Genomic DNA, 15616 nt, shown 5'->3' on the forward strand with positions numbered 1-15616 from the left:
TAAATTTATATTTTATTTATTTATTTTTGGCTGTGTTGGGTCTTCGTTGCTGTGCGCAGGCTTTCTCTAGTTGTGGCGAGCGGGGGCTACTCTTCGTTGTGGTGTGCAGGCTTATTGCGGTGGCTTCTCTTGTTGTGAAGCATGGGCTCTAGGCATGCGGGCTTCAGTAGTTGCAGCACGTGGGCTCAGTAGTTGAAGCTCGCAGACTCCAGCGTGCAGGTTCAGTAGTTGTGGCACGCGGGCTTAGTTGCTCTGCAGCATGTGGGGTCTTCCTAGGCCAGGGCTCGAACCCATGTTCCCTGCATTGGCGGGTGGATTCTTAACCACTGCACCACCAGGGAAGCCCACACTTATTTTATCCTTGATTTTCTGGGCCTCTAGAAAAACTGAGACATCAAGAAAATTCTCAGTTAACATCCCACTTCATTAGTATATTGATAGAAAAATCTAAAGGAATATGCACAAAACCATATAGTATCGTGATTTTCAAGGAAGTGGGAGTGATCAAAAGAGACTTTAACTTTCTACATGACCCAGTTCTTCTAAGTTCAAATTTGTATGTGTATTTCTTACTTTTGCAAGAAGAAAAATAGTCATTGATATAAACGTCCCCAGGATCTTAGGTTAAGGGATTCACAGGGAATGTTGAATTAAATATGAAGTCCATGCAGAGAGCAGACTCTGGCTTCAAGGCATGGTGAAGCTCTAGATTCAGAAGATGACATCAGCTCCCTGCCCTCTCTCCCTCCAAAACTTGGCTTTGCCTTCCTCTGAGTTGGCTTCATTCCCAGGCAGACTGTCTCCATGTGGAAGGAAATATACCTCCCAGAAGTTCCAAGTTCATCTGTGAGCATCAGGAACATCAGGCCTCTCGACGCTCACAAAGTCAGGAATAGGGAGAGTCTGTCCTTCATCGAGTTCGTGTTGCTCTCTCCCACCCCAGCGATTCTCAATGGCCCTGCTGGGACCAATTGCTATGTCCAGGGAGTAGAACACTTTGATTGGCCAGCCTGGGTTAAGTGGCTACCAAGTGACAGGTGAGATAAGATCCACTTGATTATTGGCCCTATCTGGAATATATGTTAAAAAAAAAAAAAAACTGATGTGGAAAGAAATCAAATCAGAGGCAAGAATTTCTGGATTGTGGAATGAACAAGAGTTACTAAGAGGGATACTGAAAAACAAACAAACAAAAATAAATAAATAAACTATACATAAAGGGGAAGAGCGTGTCTCTAAAGTGACATAGGGCAGAAGAAAAAAAAAAGGAAGGAGAAGGAGAGAAGGCAGGAAGGAGGGGAGATAGGAGGGAGGAAAGTAAAAGATGACTACTACCTCAGAGATGCAGCAACTATAGGGAACATTTATTGACTGCCTACTGTATGCATAGTACTGAAGATCCTTGGAAATCTAGCATTTAACATTGAAAGCTTTAGCTATAAGGGACTTCAAGGATCCAATATATGATAGCATATAATAAATTCTATAGTCATAATGTGTCCTACATCAGTGGTTCACAAACTTTAGTATGCATCAGAAGCACTTGGAGGACTTGCTAAAGTACAGATGGCTGGCCCAGTAAGTCTGGGGTGGGACCCAAAGATGCACATTTCTAGCAAGTTCTCAGGTGACGCTGATATTGTGAAGACCATACTTTGAGAACCACTGCCCTACATGAAAGGGTTTCATGAAGACAAATTAGATAATGTAAGTAAAGCGGCTACTACTGATTTGAATCTCTGGTTCAGCAAGAGTGGTAACCTTGTGTGAAGAAAAAGTCAATTCAACTTCTGCATCTCAACGAGTGGTGTTCATGAGATAGAAAAACCATAAATTCTATCAATATATTCTTCACAATTATCAAAGGTTTGGTGTTCAAAAAAGTTTAACCAAGGGCACACCTTGGATGACAGTGAGATTCCATGTCAGATGCTAGTTCTCTGACTGAAGCTAAATCCGGAAGCAAATGGCCCACCCTGACCTTTCCCTGCTGCTGCTCTATCCTATGAAAAACAGTGCAAGTCATGGCCAAGTCAAGGACACCATCAGAAAGAAACCAGCAAAACAGGCAGAAATGACAAGATGCTTTAAACTTCATCTCCAAAACAGCATGTTCTTTCTCTTTGGTTCACCCACTGTTTCTGACGGAAGTGAAATGCTTCTCTGGCTTCCAAGAAAGATTTATGACAGAAAACGAACAGATTTTACCTGGCAGAGGGTGCACGCGAGGTTTGCTGTCTTTTATGGCAGGCCCAATTGCTCTTTATTTTGCAGATGCTAATATTAGACTCGGTTAATCGTTGCACATTCCTTTTATTAGGTGAGGAGCTACATTCTTGAAACCACTCTCGGGAAAACAATCCTTCACTTCCAGACCACCCTGAGTGGTAGGCTTGGGGTTTCAGCAGTGGTAGCTCTGCTAGGCCGTGTGGCAGACGTCTGGGCAGCCCAGAGACATCTGTTCCTCAGCCTCAACCCTTTGCAAGTGGTTCAGGAACTTCCTCTTTTCTTGTTCACTTGGTCCAAGGTTGCTTCTTCTACAAACATCCAGAAGGTGTTAGTACCACCAGAATATCAGATTTTATTGCCTCTTTCCCTATGAGCAAACCGGCCTGTAATGAGGGCAAGCCTGTTGGAAGAGGATGTATTCAATCTACTTTATTTGAAGGCCCTAATTCAGACAAGTTAGAGCCATCTGAGTTTTGTGCAAAATCTGAAATAGTTAGGTTAGCTCTCAGTGAATATGTCTTGATCCTAAAAGTCATTTCTAAGTTGATTATTGGCAAATTAGTAGTCAATTTGCCATAGAAACATTGCGGTTAGATTCTGAGCCAACCCCCAGAATGCTTCCTTAACTCATTTTGTGCCTGGAGTGTAGCAGTCCACTAAGAGTACCATGAAATCTCATCACCACTTTCAACTCTGCTTTTGAAATTAAAACATTCCAAGTTCCAACTCAGGACCTCAGGAGGTGGTTGCTGGGACTCTCCTGTTTCAGCCACAGTAGTCTGCAGGATTCCCAACAGTGAGATGGGGATCCCAGAAAGCAGAAAGGGGGTTCCAGGGAGAGACTTGGGGTGATGGCAGCAACAGAAGCCGAGGTCCTCACTGAACAACAGCAAGCAGTAGCAGCTGACCACATTTCACATGGTGGTCTCCATCCTTGCTGAATGACAACAGTGGAGGAAATGGGGAGTCAGGAAACAGGAGGAGGAAGAGGTGGCCCCTCACAGAAACGGTGATGCCCGTAGGGAGATGAGCCTCTGGCTTGGCCTCCAAAACAAGAAGTAAATACTTTAGAGCCTTGAATTAGGAAGTGGTCCGTATGATGACCACAGTAGAAGAAAAGAGCGTGTTGCCAGCAAGATCCTGTTTCACATAAAAAAAAAAAAAAGAAAATAAGATTTATAACTGGCACATCAATTCAAAACATAAATGCTTCCAATATGCTTGAATGTAATTTATTCCCTTAAATCTTTTAGCACCTACTTCTCTGCCTACCCCTAGTTTGCATTATCAGACCTCACCCAGCAACATTTACAGACTACCTACTCTGTGCCAAGGCCAACCTCATGTATCTACTATTAGTTTGCACAACCTGCAAAACATTTGCTGTGCATTGGAAATAAACTCACTTGCCTCGTTTTTTCCTGCCTAACACCTCTGGGCCTTTTTCTCTCCTTTGCTCCTTCTTCTTACCTCTTTAAATTCATTCAATCTGACTCCTAGGGGGACTTGTGGGTACTGCTCATTCTGTGTATCCCACTCCTGGTCATATCCCAGATGGACAAGATCCCTGCTGGTCCCCAGACAAGGAAGCAGGCAACAGTCCTTCCTGCAGCCTGATGGTCAAACAGGATAAACAAAGCCTGCCTCTATTCTGTCTGCATTCTCTTTTCTAGGCTCTAATAGGACTTGCTTCTTTTACTTTCTTTCTTTTCCTTCCTCCCGTTTTTTCCCTTGTATCCCTTGCCTTGTATTGCCTTTCCCTTCCCTTTCATTCTTCCTTCCTTCCTTTCAGCCTTTATCCATAGAACCCCTGCATCCTGCTAAGCAGTGTGAGGAAGTGGGAGAAATGTTACATATACTCATATCCAGCTCACAAAGAGGAGAGATGCACAGGTTAGGCTCCCAGTGAAGAAAACAAGAATGCAGGATTACATTCCCAAAATAATCCTACTTGAAAGACTCCAGCATTCATGGAAGTCTCCAGCCTCTTAGACTTCATTTACATTTCATAGCTTTTACTGAATTTTCTTCAACTGTCTCTCCAAACATGCTTCTCTGGTCCATAAATCATTTCCAGTGAAACTTGGATCATATTTGTTGTAATTCCTGTAACTTTGCTAGAACCGGAGGCAGACCATTCATTTCTAAGCAAAGCTCTACTTAAAAGATTACCTTTGCCATTTCCCAGTCAGCATTGTCAGTAACTCCATCCTCCCTCCTGATAATCATGATGGTCTGTATCTCCCTAAAATAGTGGTTACTGCGACCCTTGTTGCCACTTTTAATTTCATTGTTTCTTTATAAACCTTTATTTATTAAACTATGAAACAAGTCTGTTCAAATTGCATGGGGCCAAATGTGAGAGAAATGCTGTAACATTTGATATTCCCAGCCTTCCCCAACCTTGTCCTTTTAAGTAAAAAACCTTTTATACTAAAATTTAGATAACACGTAAGGCTCAGAGGTGACTTCTTCCAGTATATGAAATTTTCATTGGGGCTAATGTAAGGTGGAACTTCAGGGAGGGAGCATGTTCTGAAGCTCTTGAAATATTGATATTATAACATTAAGGTAACCACTTACTCCGCTGGGTCTGAGGGCTCTGAGAAGTCAGAGGAATTGCTCACTGTGCCACTGCTACCTGGAGTTTCACTTTTTTTAAAAAAATTTTTATTGGAGTATAGTTGACTTAAAATGTTGTGTTAGTTTCAGTTGTATAACAAAGTGAAACAGTTATATATATATATATATATATATATATATATATATATATATATATATATATATCCATTCTTTTTCAGATTCTTTTCCCATGTAGGTTATTACAGAATATTCAGTAAAGTTCCCTGTGTTATACAGTAGGTACTTATTAGTTATCTATTTTACATATAGTAGTGTGTATATGTTAATCCCAATCTTCTAATTTATCACTTCCTACAACATTTCCCCTTTGGTAACCATAAGTTTGATTTTGAGATCTGTGTGTCTGCTTCTGTTTTGTAAATAAGTTCGTTTGTATCATTTTTTATTAGATTCTACATATAAGTGATATCATATGATATTTGTCTTTCTCTGGCTGACTTACTTCACTTAGTATGATAATCTCTAGGCCCATCAATGTTGCTGCAAATGGCATTATTTCATCCTTTTTATGGCTGAGTAGTATTCCACTGTATATAGGTACCACATCTTCTTTAGTCATTCCTCTGTCGATGGACATTTAGGTTACTTCCATGTCTTGGCTATTGTAAATAGTGCTACAATGAACATTGGGGTACATGTATCTTTTTAAATTATGGTTTTCTCCATATATATGCCCAGGAGTGGGATTGCTGGATCATATGGTACTTCTATATTTAATTTTTAAGGCACCTCCATACTGTTCTCCATAATGGTTGTACCAATTTACATTCCCACCAACAGTGTAGGAGGGTTCCCTTTTCTCCACACCCGCTCCAGCATTTATTGTTTGTCGATTTTTTGATGATAGCCATTCTCACCAGTGTGAAGTGATACCTCATAGTAATTTTGATTTGCATTTCTCTAATAATTAGTGATGTTGAGCATCTTTTCATGTGCTTTTTGGCCATCTGTATGTCTTCTCTGGAGAAATGTCTATTCAGATCTTCCAGCCATTTTTTGATTGGGCTGTTTGGTTTTTTGATATTTAGCTGCATGGGCTGTTTGTATATTTTGGAGATTAATCCCTTGCCAGTCACATCATTTGCAAATATTTTCTCCCATTCTGAAGCCAATATCACTGATGAACATAGATGCAAGAATCCTCAACAAAATACTAGCAAATCGAATCCAACAATACATTAACAGGATCATACACCATGATCAAGTGGGATTTATCTCAGAGATGCAAGGATTCTTCAACATACACAAATCAATCAATGTGATACACCACATTAGCAAACTGAAGAATAAAAACCATATGATCATCTCAATAGATGCAGAAAAAGCTTTTGACAAAATTCAACACCCATTTATGATTAAAAAAAAACACTCTTCAGAAAGTGGGCATAGAGAGAAACTAAATCAACATAATAAAGGCCACATATGACAAACCTACTACTAACATCATTCTCAATGGTGAAAAACTGAAAGCATTTCCTCTAAGATCAGGAACAAGACAAGGATGTCCACTCTCACCACTTTTATTCAACATAGTTTTGGAAGTCCTAGCCACGGCAATCAGAGAAGAAAAAGAAATAAAAGGAAACCAAGTTGGAAAAGAAGTAAAATTGTCACTGTTTGCAGATGACATAGTACTATACATAGAAAATCCTAAAGATGCTACCAGAAAACTATTAGAGCTCATCAATGACTTTGGTAAAGTTGCAGGATACAAAATTAATACACAGAAATCTGTTGCATTTCTATACACTAAGGAGGAAAGATTAGAAAGAGAAGTTAAGGAAAAAATCCCATTTACCACTGCAACAAAAAGAATAAAATATCTAGGAATAAACCTACCTAAGGAGGTAAAAGACCTGTACTCAGAAAACTATAAGATGCTGATTTTAAAAAATCAAAGATGACACAAACAGATGGAGAGATATACCATGTTCTTGGATTAGAATAATCAATATTGTCAAAATGAAAGCAACCTACAGATTCAATGCAATTCCTATCAAATTACCAATGACATTTTTCACAAAACTAGAACAAAAATTTTCACAATTTGTATGGAAACACAAAAGACCCTGAATAGCCAAAGCAATCTTGAGAAAGAAAAATGGAGCTGGAGGAATCAGGCTCCCTGACTTCAGACCATACTACAAAGCTATAGTAGTCAAAACAGTATAGTACTGGCACAAAAGCAGAAATATAGATCAATGGAACAGGATAGAAAGTCCAGAGTTAAACCCATGCACCTGTGGTCACCTAATCTATGACAAAGGAGGCAAGAATATACAATGGAGAAAAGACAGCCTATTCAATACGTGGTGCTGGGAAAACTGGACAACTACATGTAGAAGGATGAAATTAGAACACTCCCTAACACCATACACAAAAATAAACTCAAAATGGATTAAAGACCAAAATGTAAGGACGGATACTGTAAAACTCTTAGAGGAAAAGAGAGGCAGAACACTCTCTGACATAAATTGCAGCAATATCTTTTTTGATCCACCTCCTAGATTAATGAAAATAAAAATAAACAACTGGGACCAAGTTAAACTTAAAAGCTTTTGCACAGCAAAGGAAACCATAAACAAAATGGAGTTTCACTTTTTAAATGATCAGAGTGTAGTTAGGAAGCAGCCTGATCCGTAAAAACCACCTACGACAGAGAACTCCGCAGTAGGAGAGACATTCTCTCTGCCTTCACCCGTCCTGGAACACAGAGAACACATAAAGGCAAGCTCCTCTTTAAGTCCCCTGAAAGAACAAAGTCTCTCTGGATGTGCATACATCCACCAGAGCACTGTGTGCAGGGCATCACCACTGTTTGATCAGCTGCCTTTGTTGTGAGATTGTCAGCTCTGTGAGGGTCCTATGGCCATCTCTAGTACCTGGCCCAGTGACCACCCCTATTCACTCATTCATGTATTCTTTCATTCATTTAACCGATATTAATATAGTGCTAGCACTCTGGGCCAGGTGTAGGTAGTACAGTGATGAGCTGCCTTGTAGAACCTGTTGTATATTTGTTAATGTTATCTGTTCGTTAATGCATAAATATTTGCAGAATAAATGAAGGGTTAAAGGAGCGAATAAATGAACCCCATACTGTCTTATGTTGTTGTCTCACTGCTTCATCATATACCCCCAGCCATCCGGGACAGCTTTAACTGTGAGGAAGTCCTGATGTTGAATCAAAGTCTGTTGCCCTGAAGCTTCTATGTATTAGTCCATAAAGAATAGGAGCGGCTGACGACAGCTGCTATGTCCCTGGGCCTTCTCCTCTCCAGTCTAAACATCCTCAGTGTTTTCAGGGCCTCCTTGAGATAGCTACATCAGGAATAGCATGGAATGGTTTGAGTTGCCCCACCAGTCTCCTTGCTTCCCTCAAAATTCTCTCCACTTGGTCCATAAGCTCCTCTGAGCATGATTCCCATAACAGAACCCCTGCCTCCAGGTGTGCTGACAACTGCACCTGCAACTCCACATTCACAGACCCAGTCTGTGGCCACATCAGCTTCTCTGAAAAACACATTCTCTTGCTGACTTAATATTAACAGTGTTGACCACACGCTTATGCTTAGACTATAGGGGGCTATTTATCCAGAAACTCCCTTTACTTCTTGAAATTTTGGAATTTCAAGGACATTTAAATGGCTCTTTTGAGAGCTGCCCTTTTGTATATGGTTCTGTTTCCCTGGTTACAGGAGAGACCTTACCAGGTTTCCTATCAGAAATCTTCCACAGAATTTTTCTGAGCATCTCTCAAGTCCAATAGCAAAAGTCAGAAGACGTGAGACTCATAAGCATTTAAGGGCCATGACCCTGCCCAATGCAAAAGGATGGTCTGTAGCGAGAAAGAAGAAAACCTAAAGGAGAGAATGCCACCCAAAGGGAAGCTGAGACTAGAATGGAGAGAGCCCCAGGGCTCTTGTGTCCCTTGCCCCATGTACCCCTGAAACGCAGCAGCCTCCTTTCCTTCCCTCGGTCTGGTTGTTCTTGGATTCCGAGAGCCAATCAATTCCCTTTCTGCCCTTTTGCCTAAGTCCAGTTGGGTTTCTGTAAGTTTGCAACCAAAAAATTCCTGACTAAAACAACCCGTAATTTTTTCTTCCTGAGTGCTGCTGTGCTGTTCCTAAACCAAATATTCACAACCTGTACTTACGGATTTTTGAACTCAAAAGCAGGATCTTACATTCACTGCTATGGAACATCATCTGGTTTTATTTGATTCATAATTCTAGTGTAGCTGGTCACAAATTTGCACACACTACCTTCAGTTGTGCTAAGAAAATGTGGCTTTTGTAAACTTTTGGTAACAGAGCTAGTCACCCTCATAAGACCCTGCTGGGTGGCAGGAAAAAAAATAAATTTTCCGGTAATGATGTTTCATTAAAGAAGACTTTTAAGCCAGAAGAAACTGACTCAGTTCTTTTGAATAAATTTTCAGTCCGTTGGGGCGCTCCAGCCCTTCTTCTCCAAGATGTCAACTAGCTGAAGGAGGGAATCGTGAGACCTCATGACGATGGAAAAGGGTCCCCAAATCCAAGCGGCATCCTCTGGTTCTCACTGGTCTAACCATGAAGCAGCTTGTCCAGTCTCATCCCTGAGAGATCAATGGCCCCAACTGAGCCTTGGGTTATCATACTGGCACCCACGGCTGGATCAGTAGCCCTGGCCATTTGCCTCTGGTTACAAACTCACCGTATGCTGTTGTCAAATAAAAACAAATCCAGACTTCATAAGATGAGACTTTATCCAAAGGATTGTTGCAAAAGGGGGAAAGGTTATTGCAGAAGGAGGAGGGGCTATTGTAATAGGAGGACTTTGTGACCGTAGGTCTGCAAGCCTCTCAAGAATTCAGCAAAAAATAATTTTTCTTTTATAGAGAGGAGTAAACAGGGCTAAAAAGAACTGGGTGTGGGGAAGTAGGATGAAAGGGTGGTGTGACGGAATAGCAGAGCAGAGAGTATATTGTACTCTGAGACCAGCCTATTCTTAGGAGGGGTTGTATTCTGGCTCAGGGTAGGCCAAAGTTCAGAGACCTGGGAGAAGGAGAGAATCCTAACTCTAACTAAACCAGTTTGCTTAACAAGTTATTTTGTTCCAATTGATCAGTATACACAAGCAGTTTAGCTAATCATTTATGAGGCAAAAATGGGCATTTGGGGACTGTGTATCTGGTCTTGTCATAGGTAGACAAGGTGGCATCAGAAAGTCTTTTCTAGGTCCTACGAGGGAGGGTGGGTCTTTATGGTGATCCCTTTCCTGGAACACAAAAGGTTGGGGGATTTCTTATCCTTTACTTGTTTTCCAGGATCACAGCGTTCGGGTAAGGTCTAACACTATCACTGTGAACTTTTGTTTTCACTCTAAGTCCTCTCAGCTTCTCCATGTGCCCTCCTTGGGGCACAGGAGAATGTCTGGGCTCTGAAAATGAAATAAACAGATCATAGGAGGCCGGAAGTGGTGTGTCTGATCCTTCCATCAACCTGCTTCAGTGTCTGGAACATACCACATTGGAAACTGTGGCTGCCCAACCCATTGAGAGGCCAGTTCCAGAATTTTGCAAGTCATCTCAGTCTACATCTAAAGAAACTGACCAATCATCCCAATATGACTGGGTTTATGGAAACCTATCTGAATATTTCTTCAGTCCTTGCATTTTTGGCCTTGAATAAAGTCCCCAAAGCCCTTACGTCTGACTTCCATATCTTACTCTAGCTCCTTCCTCCTTCCCACAGCCCTCTGAGATTGCAAGGGATGAGCTTTCCTTCCTTCTTTAATGGCAGAGGCTTCTGAGACATCATACCTAAGTTCCCTCTGCTCTGTTACTTATAGTAAACCTCAATGGTCTGAGACCAAAGAGGAGCAGTGTACTCCTAGTTATATATCCAGGAGAAATAAGACATATGTCCGCACAAAAACCAGTTCAGGAACATTCAAGCAGCATTATCCATAATAACCAAAAATGGAAACAACCAGAATGTCCATCGATTGATGAAGGGATAAATCAAATGTGGCCTGTCTTACAAAGGAATATTATTTGGCAATAAAAATGAATGAAATACTGACCCATGCTACAACCTGGATGAACCTTGAAAATGCTATGCTAAGTGAAAGAATCCAGTAACAAAAGACCACATGTTGTATGATTCCTTTTGTATGTAATAGCCACGATAGGCAAATCTATAGAGACAACAGTAGTGGTTGCCAAGAGCTAGGGGAGGGAGGAAGGGGTGTTGCCTGCAAATAGGTACAGGGTTTCTTTCTGGGATAATGAAAATATTCTAAAATTAGATTATGGTGATGGTTGCACAACTCTGTGAATATACTAAAAGCCATTGAATTGTACACGGTGTTTTGTGAGCTGTCTTCAATATATTTGCCGTATTATAGTATAATCTGTAACCTTATATACTAAAGGGGAGGATGGCCTCTAGGAGCTGAGGATACCCTCTAGCCAGCAGCCAGCAGGAAGCTAGGGCCCTTAGTCTCACAGCCACAAGGAATAAATTCTGCCAACAACCTGAGAGAGTTTGAAAGAGGATACTTTTCCAGTCAGGCCTCCAAATGAGAACACAGCCTGGCTGATACTTTGATTGTTGCAGCCTGAATCCAGAGAATCCAGCTAAGCCTTGATCATATTCTTGACCCACAGAAATAGTAAGATACATATAGTATAGAATATATATAGTACGTAAATATATATATAAAATAGTGACATAGCAAATGTATACTGTTTTAAGATACTATGATTATAGCAATTTGTGACATGGCACAGAAATCTAATACAGGGTCATATAGTGAGGGAACAAACTGTTCAGACATGTGCCTTTGTTCTGCTTCAGATTATATTGCCCCTTTAGTCAGGTGGCTGAATCAGGACTCAGAAGAGCTAGGATCCCATTAGACAGTTCCCATTAAATTGTGACCAGCAATTTCCTTCCCTTCTCTATGCCTCATTTTTATCACCTGTAAAATGAGGATATCGTAGTGGTTGAACTCTAAGGACCATTACAGCTCAAGAATTTTTTGTCTTATGGCCCAAAAAGAGGAAGATACCCTTGAAAGGCATTTGAACTGAGGTGAAGTAGAAAAGAATGAAGTTTGGACATAATTGAACAGAAATGAGCAAGTATTGAAGACTAAAAGGAAATTCAGCTCAGAATAGAAAGTTTAAAAAGCCCGTATACTGATGGCTCCATAGAAGTCAGTGAAATGACCCAGACCAATTACAGACACGACGCTGGCACACCCCGCCAAGTGGGCAATGGGACCATTAGTACTTCCCACCTTTGGTTTTATGGACTTCATTCTGAAGGCATCCATTGTTTGGGTGTTTTTTTAATCTAGCTCAAATCTTTTCCAGTGAAAGAAAAAAGAATTTACCTTTAGCCCAACTCTGAGAAACTCTGTGGAAATCCTCTTCATGTTCTCCACCCCTAATACCAGGCATTGCTCAGTTATTAGACCACTGTCATGACTTCTTGTTAGTCGGAAGAGCAGAGCCAATGTTCCTAGAAGTAAACCCGAGCAACGAACTCACGTGAAATAGTTTTGTGGGTCTCCATTTTCTAATGCTACATAAAGAAAGGCTTTGAATAGTGCTGGATTCTGGGAAGAGCCATGGTGAGTATTTTCTAAGATTTCAAAGTCAATGGGGACAAAACTGAGAACATAAATTCTAAAACCATCATAAGCTGAATGTTGGAAAAAGAGAAGCAAGTGTTCTTTTCAGGGTGAAAAAAAAAAAAAAAGCCCTGCTCATTAAGGCCTTAGCATGAATCTACTCTTACAAGTCTAATCCATGAATAAACTAAGAAATATAACTTTGCTGAAAAATTCCTCATGGATTTACAAGTTGCTGTAAGTCCCCGAGGAGTAGGGTTTGAGCTATAAAGTTGCCTGAGGTATACAAGTCTGTACAGTGTAGTGAGAATTTGGAAACTGACATCTGTCCACAACAAAGACACTACTGATACCAAAAACCAGAACTATCTGGCTTTCTGTCCCCTGTGTTACATAGCACTTAGTGTGGGTTTAAGAGTAACTTAATGGTTGCTGTCTCAAGAAAGAGGGAATTTTGAGCTATTGTTGGATGTGTGAAAGCAGAAAAGCCAACCTAGATTTCTTAAAAATCTAGAACTTTAAGTCATTTAATTTAATTTTTATCTTAAATTTATCATATAATTGGTCTAATAATATTCAAAATTCTTAACTACTTAGAAACATATAGGTAAAACCAGAAAACAAATGTACATATACCTTTATTCCTCTTGTCAAATGAAATAACAATATTAAAGAGCCCAGCAAATAGAAGGTATCAATAAATGTAGGTTTCCAACAAGGACCTACTGTATAGCACAGGGAGCTATATTCAATATCTTGTAATACCCTATAATGGAAAAGAATCTGACAAAGAATATATATATTTATATATATCTTATATATATTCTTTAATTTATATATGTACCTTTGCTGTACACCTGTAACTAACACAACATTGTAACTTAACTATACTTCAATAAAAAGGTTAAATTTTTTTTAATTTAAAATTAAAAGTAAAAATAAATGTAGGTTTCATTTCATCTTCCATTCTGTGCTTTATTCAAATGTCCCATGATAATGGACCAATTCTTTGCCAACTCTTAGATTTTGTAATGAACTAAGCTGAATGTTAAATGTGTTGTTTCGGATGAACAACAGTTAAAAACACAGTCACAAAACTGGACTATAGTAACACTAAGCTGAGAATATTGACTATCCAATCTCTGATGCTACACCCATTTGTGAAGCTTGCATTGGTCAAATGCAACCTTCCTTTCTTCCTCAACTGAGGAAGGATCTAATTTGGAAGAACTATGGGAGATAGGAAAATGAGTAACTTTGGGGACATAAGAATGCCTGGTCAGAGTAAGGATTATTTTATCTTCTGTATATTTTGCTAATTAGACTGAATCAAAAATCTGGAAGTCAATGATTGGTAGTGATCTTACCACCTTAAACAGATAGCTGGATGCTCATCAGATGGAGGACTTCAGGGAAATGTTTTGTGACCCTTAGATCTCTTCAGGATGGGCTTTTTTCTTAGCTTGGAGTTCATTCAGACTTTCTAGTTCGAATTCAATAAAAGAAAATGTTTAGCAATTTCACTCAGTGTATTTAATTACATATCAAAGACTCATCCACCAAAAAATGTATTGGTGTCCAACTACATTCAAAATGTCTTGCCAATTAAGAAGAGCAGTTTGGAGAGAAACATAGGAAATAAATAAGACATAAATCCTGGCCTCTAAGAATACCTAGTCCTGGTGGGAGAAATGAGACATAGTCACGTACAACCACAATACAAGATACGCTGTAAGAGGAATACAGGTAATATAAAATGTGAGTTTGAAGACAGAAGGATTATTTGGGATTGGCAGGAGTCAAAAAAATATTCAATAGTATTTGCCATTGACTTCACAGTAAGGAGCAATCAGATTTATCTTAGAATCAAGGATCTCTGAGAAATCTTCAAGTCCAATCCTTTATCCCATGGGTTCTTAAGTAGACATCCATGGACTGACTTTAGAGTATTTAGACCTTCTACATTGCTTCTCATTCTTTGTCTCCTTTGGAGACTCACCCTCTTCTACCCTGTCATTAAATATTGAAGTTCCTCAAATATTCATCTCAGGCCCATTCATCCATACCCATGACTTCAATAGCTATAAATATCAATGATTCCTAAATTTATCTCTCTAGTCAAGATCTCATCTCTAAGTTCCATATATTTCACTGCCTACTAGGCATCTCCACTAGGAAAACGCAACACTTCCAAGATGTACCTCATAATCTTCCCCCTTAAACCTGGTCCTCCTTTATAGTTACTCCCTGCATCCATCCTTAAACCCCTACAACCCTATCTCCACACACTGAAATTAGACCATCTTTTTTCCAACTCATAGCCGACCATGTCACACTTTTGTTAAGATCCTTTAACAGCTTCTCATTGTTCATTAGTTAAAGACCAAACCCTACAAGGCTTCATGATTTTGGATGCTTTTGGATGCAAATAACAGAGAACCCTCACTCAACTAGCTTAACTAATAATGATGTCACTTAACAAGAAGTCCTTAAAATGGTGGCTCCAGATGGATCATCAGCATCTTCAAGGACCCAATTTTCTTCCATCTTTTTTCTCTGCCATTGAATTGTTTTAAGATTTCTGGTTTATGTTCACCATAGTTTGTTCATGAAGGAAAAATTTTCTTCCCATATTAATCCTTCATTGAACTGTTATTTAAAGTGTCCTCATTTTGTCTTTTAATTATGATGAGGGCATTTTGCAAGGCACTTTCAAGTGTGATTAGGTAGGGTCCATGGATATGTTGCTTCACCAGGGTGCACATTTTTGAGAACAACCACCCTGGTCACATGGCGAAAAAGGGTCATGGTCCCATACTAACTTATCTGTAAAGCAGCAGAAGCCAATGAGTTTCAAGTTCAGAAGAATTGTTGTATTGGACTGAAATGTTTAATAGTGTTCAGTCATGAATAGGTTGGCACACTGTGTTTCCTTCAAGCTACCTCCCAATAAGATAAAATATTTATTGATTGTGAGTCATAAATTCTCCCCTTGCTATGTATTTGTTGTGTTAAATGGGTACAGGGCTGTAACTCAAGAGATAATAAGGAAATAAAAGGGAATGTAAGAAGTACAATTTCTTATTTTAGAGCCATGCTCTGGGGAGAGGCACACCAGGCA

The sequence above is a fragment of the Leucopleurus acutus genome (genome assembly GCF_964270905.1).
Source record: "Leucopleurus acutus genome assembly, chromosome: 3".
NCBI classification, from domain to species: domain Eukaryota; kingdom Metazoa; phylum Chordata; class Mammalia; order Artiodactyla; family Delphinidae; genus Leucopleurus; species Leucopleurus acutus.